Raw genomic sequence first — 7,500 nt, 5'->3', positions numbered from 1 at the left:
GTTTCTCTTTCTCACTGAAACATGTGTTGAGCATATAGGGGCCTCCTATTTTCCCTATTCTAATTTTCAATCCGTAACTGGATATTCCAAATTTACGACCGTCTAAGTCAAACTGTGTTCCCATTCTTTCACAAAACACATAAATGTTGGATATCTCTCACCAAAATTAAAAGACTATACGAATTCTTTCACTACCTAACCTTTTCGGTAGAACATATGCTTTTCTGAAATCTCTGTTTTAATCTGTATTTTGACTTCGAACTTCTTCGTCTTTTACTCATCCAACCAGTGAACTAGGTTTCAAAAATTCTATCCTGAATGACCTGGAGCAGTTTTCATTTTGCCCGTATTTCTGACAGACTCATTCTTTCACATTTCTTCCAAAGATCCCGAATCACTCAGGCGCCTTTGGTAGTTTGGTACTTGCTTCTACCCTTTATGTTGAAATTTTGCCTACATTTATGCCGTTGCCAAGAAAGGTGGCTGCTTCCTGGGGTATCATTACTGTTGTATAGCTATAGTTTCCGACTTATATAAAACGTTCAAGTATATTCTTTGGAAAATTCTTAAATATTTCTGTACTAATGAGTTTCTCTGTGTTCGTGAAGCTCTAGAGGAGAACATATACTTCTGATTAGCCATTGATAATAATTTTTGAGAAATTTTGGTAAGACCTATGTTGTTGTATTTGACATATCTATAGAATTTGATACTCTATTTTTTTCGAGTTACTCTCTTACAGTCTCTCTCTCTCTCTCTCTCTCTCTCTCTCTCTCTCTCTCTCTCTCTCTCTCTCTCTCTCTCTGCACCCACATTTTTCTTTAATAAGACTTCTGTAGCTGCTCTTGAAGACAGTTCCTGTTATTCTCCCTACAACCTCTGGCTAAAATAATGTACTCTGTAGTTAACCTTCAGATTACCAGCTATAAACGTGCAGTCAAGGATGTTATATTTCTTCGAGACGTGCAGTCGATGAAGCTGATAGTATATAGAAATGAGTGTTAAGTTACACAGCTAAATTCAGTTTTAGATTTGTGTGAAATTCTTCAGGGAGAAAATATGTATTGTGGACAAAAAATAATTTCAGATAGAATCTAAAAAAATCAAAACTCTAGGAACTAATGAAAATATAATCGTAGTTAAAATGGTCACTTATCAAGCAGTATTAGGAAATTAATGGAGAAATTTGGGGGTACATAGAAAAACGGAGAAAAAATATTTCAAAATAAGAAGTGATCTTATGAAAAGAAAAGCGAGTATGCAGATTAAGAGTAGGAGGAGGAAACAGTTGAAGTGGATATGCTTACAAATAAAAGGCGGAGATAAGAGAAAAGAAAGAGAAATATGGATTATATAGAAAAAACTATTCAAACAGGGAAAAGTATATAAAAAAAAATAAACTTTAGGGAGACAGTAGATTATTTGCTTGAAAGAAATGAAGACGATACTAAATACGGGGACAGAGTGGCCAAAGAGTAGAAACAATAATTACACTTCTAAAATACCACAGGTCAACTCAGAAGTTTGTCTATGGATATTAGTAGTGGAGATTGATTAGAAAATTAAATAGTGTTTATTTTATAAAGTATAAAGTAATGGAAAATATCTGGAAAAATTTCACATCGATAAGTCTTCTGAAAGGGTCATTTATTTTTTTTACTGTAGATTAACACAGCAACTGTTTTTACCCAGTGTATAAGTAAGTAAAGCATTCTTGAATCATGGCACAATGTTGTAGCTGTATAATTTTCAAATAAAATAGACATGAAAGACCTTAGTAATTATCGACTGATTAACTTGTAATAAAAGGTATGCATTGTGACTTCTAAGTAATTTTTTGTAGATAATGAATCAGCTAATCAAGAAAAGGGTAAGAAACAATTAGACTTCGTGTTTGGCTTATGTTGATTACAAAAAGGTCTTTGACACAGTAAAACAAATGGGAATACTAAAATTCTATGCAATCATATAGCAAACAAATATATTGTATAGGTTTTACAAAACATTGACACAAGGAGTAATATTCATAATTTGACTATTCAACGATACAGGTAAATCAAGATGGAGAAAATAATACAAACAGGTAATACAATTTCAATCTGATTATGTTTAATCTGCCTTGAAAGGATCTTCATAAAAGTGAATTGAGAGGCAAAGGTTTTGAACATTGATGGATGATATTTATATTTTCTCAAACTTACTAATGGCATTACTCTAATATTTTATATAACAGAAGGTCTGTGAAAACAAGAAGGAAATTAAAGATGGATAGGAGTAAATCCAAAGAATTTTCCAACTAAAGTTCCAAATAAAACAAATATCATAATGATAATCTTTAAAAGCTATAATTACCTAAGCCAAATGCTAAAACTGACAAAACGGAATGGAAATTAAACAAAAGATGTATTACAGTTGGTGGGGAAGTGTCTGGTAAATCTATGAGCATAACGAGATGATATCAACCTGTTCTCTGAAAAGAAAAGTTTGTAAAATCACCAAGCATATGATTGGCCTGAGGATGTTGCTAGTTTTATACGTTTTCACATTACATCATTTACAATTTCAGCAAAGCATCTAAAAAAATAATAATAAAAAACAAATACATAAATAAATAATATATATATAAATAAACAAATAAATAAATAAATAAATAAATAAATAAATAAATAAATAAACAAATAAATAAATAAATAAATAAATGAACATAAAATAAATAAATAAATAAATAAATAAATTAAATATACAAATAAATAAATAAATAGATAAATAAATAAATAAATAAATAAATAAATAAATAAATAAATAAATAAATAAATAAATAAATAAATAAATAAATAAATAAATAAATAAATAAACTAATAAATAAATGAACTAATAAAAAAATAAATAGATAAACAAATAGATAAGATAAATAAATAACACGGCAACCTATATTCCAACATTTAGAGAAGTAACCACATGCATATTTTTCATGTTAACATGAGATATGTGAGTCTCATGTTTCTTTCACTAGAATGACAAGAACGACATCGTTCAGAAGGTTAGATTACCATAATTAGTCTGTCCATAAAACAACCCTAATCAGAAAATTATTAAAAAATAAACATGGAAGAAGTCGTCGTCATAGTTTGTATATTCTTCCTTCTCTCCTTTTTTTTGTGCACACTTGCACTTGTTTGACATCCTGTGCACAATTTTTCTGGCTTTACTCACCCAATAAACACTTATTTCCTATAGTACATTTCTTTCACTCCATGCACAACTATCTCGTGTAATCTCATAACATGACTATAGAAACTCTTTGTTACCAACAAGTAAGTATGAATAAGGAAAGACATACTAATCCAAAATGGTAAAACTATAGCCATACATAGATCATTTATGCACGAATGCATGCAAATACATTTGCAAGCAAGCTTACACATACACATACACACACACACACACACATATATATATACAGTATATATATATATATGTATATATATATATATATATATACATATATATATATATATATATATATATATATATGTATATAAATATATATTTCACCCACACACCAAAAAAATCTCAAGTCTGAATGACAAGACTTATCATGAACGATTGAAAAAATAAACATGACTTCCCACATTACAAGATCGAAAAGAGAGAAGAAACATGGTAATGATGTTTAGTCTAGATAAGGTATTGAAAAGATCGACAAAAATAAATTGCTAATACGGCATGAAAGACCAACAAGAGATGATAGTAAAAGTAATTGGAGATGAAAACTTGTTTGAAAGACGTTAGGAACTATAGCTTTCCACAGAAAAGTGCAGATTTATGGAACAAGATGGATGAAAATATAGGCCAAGACAACATCATAAACAAATTGCAAAGTTTGATGAATAAAGCCAAAGGAACGTACATCATGGACGCAGTTCCAACATCTTATACTACAAATAGGTAAATACACACACACACACACACACACACACACACTCATACAAAGGATTACAAAAGAGCATGCCGACAGGAGACCTTTTGTTCCATGACTAGGTCAGATGCGTATTGATGATAATAATGATAAATAGATAAATAAATGAAAATGATAATGAACATAATAAACAAATAATTAGGTAAAGTTAACTAATAAAGAAACAGGTAAATAGGAAATAATAGTGAATGGACACATGCATAATAATAAATAATAATCAACTAGACAATAAACAAACATATATGTATATATATATATATATATATATATATATATATATATATATACATATATATATACATAATAAAAAATAAACAAATAATATGAAATTTGTCGCAGGTATTACAGCATCTTGCTTAGGTGTTTATTTAAACGAATCTGTTTCGAAATAAACTACATTGCACTGTTTCTGCAGGAAGTTTATTCCATTCATTAACTGGCGAAGTTGTTTTTTCCCCGCTTCCAAGTTAAATCTATTTCTTATAGAATAATCTAGTAGACAAGGTGGATAACAATGATCAGAGCGAGAGAGACTTTTCGGTTCATAGTAAATTTGGTGTAGAAGAGGATATAGAATAAAATGAAGATATATACAAGCACATACACGGTAAATGTAATAAGTAATTAATAGATAATACAACATATTGTATAAAACTAAACTTTAACATTCTGAACCTGGTTAAATTCCATGTACGGTACTCTGTGAGAAACTTATTCTATCAAATAACTACGTGATTAACGAAAAATGCTTTTACCTACTCCAACCTTAAAGTTGGGACCTGACAACTTGAGATTTATTTTCTTAATTTGGTTATTATATGGTACCTGATATTGTTTTTACGTATTTGGATGATAGAATCATTTATGTTAAATTGTATTTGTAATTCAGCAGATTGATCATACAATGTTAAAAGTATAGATATAATTTTTAACAAGCTACAGAAAGGAAGATGCTGAGAGACAGAAAGACACCATAAGGAATAGAAAATATTTTTTAAGAGCTAATAGAGAGGTACATCTACTAAATGACAATGTAGATTGTTTACATGTAAAGGTAATTTCAGGAATTCGCTTGAATTATTATTCAAAGGTTGTTTTACAGCAAGCCAAGTTGTTGAAAAGAAGAAATAGTTAAAGTTAAGGAAAGATGCAAAGATGAGACTTACTAGCAATGGAAAGATATCAACTAAAATAAATAACTAGTATATTAGATGAAAGACCTCTGTCACAAGTAGACATACTAAACTAAGAGACAATTTTTCTCTTTATTTCCATAGATGAATAAGCGTAATATTGCGAAAAAGTATTTGCAGTTCAAAGAAAAATGATAACACAAAAGACAGAGGAATATCGGTATATGATTTTTGCAAATGTGAATGAATTTCTTTCCGAACTTCCACATGTAATAAAAGAAACCTGATATCATGTCTAACAATGACCAAAGTATAGTGAAGAAGCGTACATGATACCAGACAGGTGGTAAAGAAATATGACTGAAACAGGGAAGATATGTCACAATTGTGATAACCGAGAATTGGATAGCGGGACTCGGTGCGGTTTCCAACAGCCCTGGCCAAGCGGGGAGGGGACCCAACGTCGGCCTAAACAAAGCTGTGGCTTGCCGCAACTGACAGAGCTCTGCCCTACCAGGGGTTTCTCACTACCCAATACATGGGAGTAAGATGGTGAGTTCGGGCTGAGAGAGATGAAAGATTTACCCAAAGAACAAGAATCCAGGATATATCTGTTAAATTCTGTTGGTAAGGAGAAAATGATGATGAACAGTTTCTGGCCTATTCTATACTAAAACATAGGAAACGCTAATGCGCAAGTCCATGATGAAAAAGATTTGCAATAGAAATCATAGATATTTACTCCTAGTCAATTTTAACAGTGGAAAAATGGTTGGACACACTTAGAAGTTAAAGAAGACCAAGTTTGGAATACTGAGTTAATCAAATAAACAAGGAAAACCCTATTGTTTTAACTTATTCACAACCAATAATACATAAGAAAGAATATAACAGTAATACGAGATCTACTCTGCAAGAATAGAAAAAATCATATATAGACATCTATGGGGTAAAGGTGCTCATGTTCGAAGCAGACTAGATGGCAGACTAAGATGTAGAGGCAGAAATAATATAAACAGGATAGACAAATGTTTGAAAAAAGTGACTTCACAAACCTTTGGCTCCTTTTCAGAGATAGAACTGAGACATCTGAAACAAAGATTACAAAGATAAAGAGTTTGATCAGACATTCAAAATATAGAAAAAATACACCTAAAACAAGTTATTGTCCATACTTTCGAGAAGAGTCAACCAGAAATATAGACAAACCCAAGAAATAAGTGACGTGATATGGGAGAAGTTATTAACCATAAGATTAAGCAAGCATACGAGATAAAATATTGCAAGAAACTAACATACGAAGTAATGGACATCTTTAAAAAGGAATAGTTCATAAATGTGAAAGGAAGCTAATCCTATTTCGTGAATGTTATGTAAAAGAATTAGTAAAAGCGTCAAAATGAGACTTACAGTAGAATAGCTTCCTAACGTCCTGTAAGAAACAAAAGACGGCTTGACTGACTTTCCATAACCAAGCACCAAGTGGAACGTAGAAAATAATATGATGGAGTGGATATAATATTTTATGATGAGAAGAACTTGACTGAAACAAATAATTTGAGAAAGGAATTAGACAGTCAATTGAATGTACTTACAGAAGATACTCTTAAAATTGGTTTTAAAGAAGATGTGGGTATGGAGGAGAAATATGATAAGTGATTTTCATGACCAGGTATGTGGAAGATAAGAAAAAGGTATATTCACCAACCTGACGAGGCAAGGATTAGGAAAGAGAGGATCCTGTGATGATCTTTAATAAAAAACTGATCCCAAGGATCACAACAACAGCTTAAACATAAAACATATAGTCGATAGCCGAACACTTGCAGAAATATTTATGAAGAAACTGTGAAAATACCAAGGATACAAACTAAGAATATTTACAGAATAATCTAAAGAGGCATAATAAAAATGGAAAAAAATCGTAGATGAATCTCTATATAGTTTCAAATCTTGCAAGACCTATCTTATGAAAAAAAGACTTAGAAGAATGAAGAAAGTATGACTACATATATACAACGTAGGAAAACAATTCATAGATAAAGACAGCTGTACAAAATCTACAGCTTGCCAAAGTAAACAGGTAGGTTCAAACAACAAAAAATTACAGTAAGGCAAAAATGTACATCTGTTGTTGAAATGTGGAGTTTGCCAGATGTATCAGTGTAATTATGAGCAAGCTTAACAGGGCGTGATTATGTGCATTCAGACCATCAGAAGTTTCAAGAGAAACGGGGATGCGATAAAAAAAAAGACTAAAATGACATGAGGTCATGTATGAAAAACGCAAACCCGTATGAAACAATATTTAATATATATGGAAAGAGTCAAACAGACCTTTTCAAATACCCATACACCAACACTCACAGCCATTCACAAATACAAAAG

Source organism: Oratosquilla oratoria, chromosome 32, assembly GCF_046742065.1.
Source record: "Oratosquilla oratoria isolate Oo_2021 chromosome 32, ASM4674206v1, whole genome shotgun sequence".
NCBI classification, from domain to species: Eukaryota; Metazoa; Arthropoda; class Malacostraca; order Stomatopoda; family Squillidae; genus Oratosquilla; species Oratosquilla oratoria.
The sequence above is the reverse complement of the archived record's forward strand: the minus strand, read 5'-3'. Positions refer to the sequence as shown.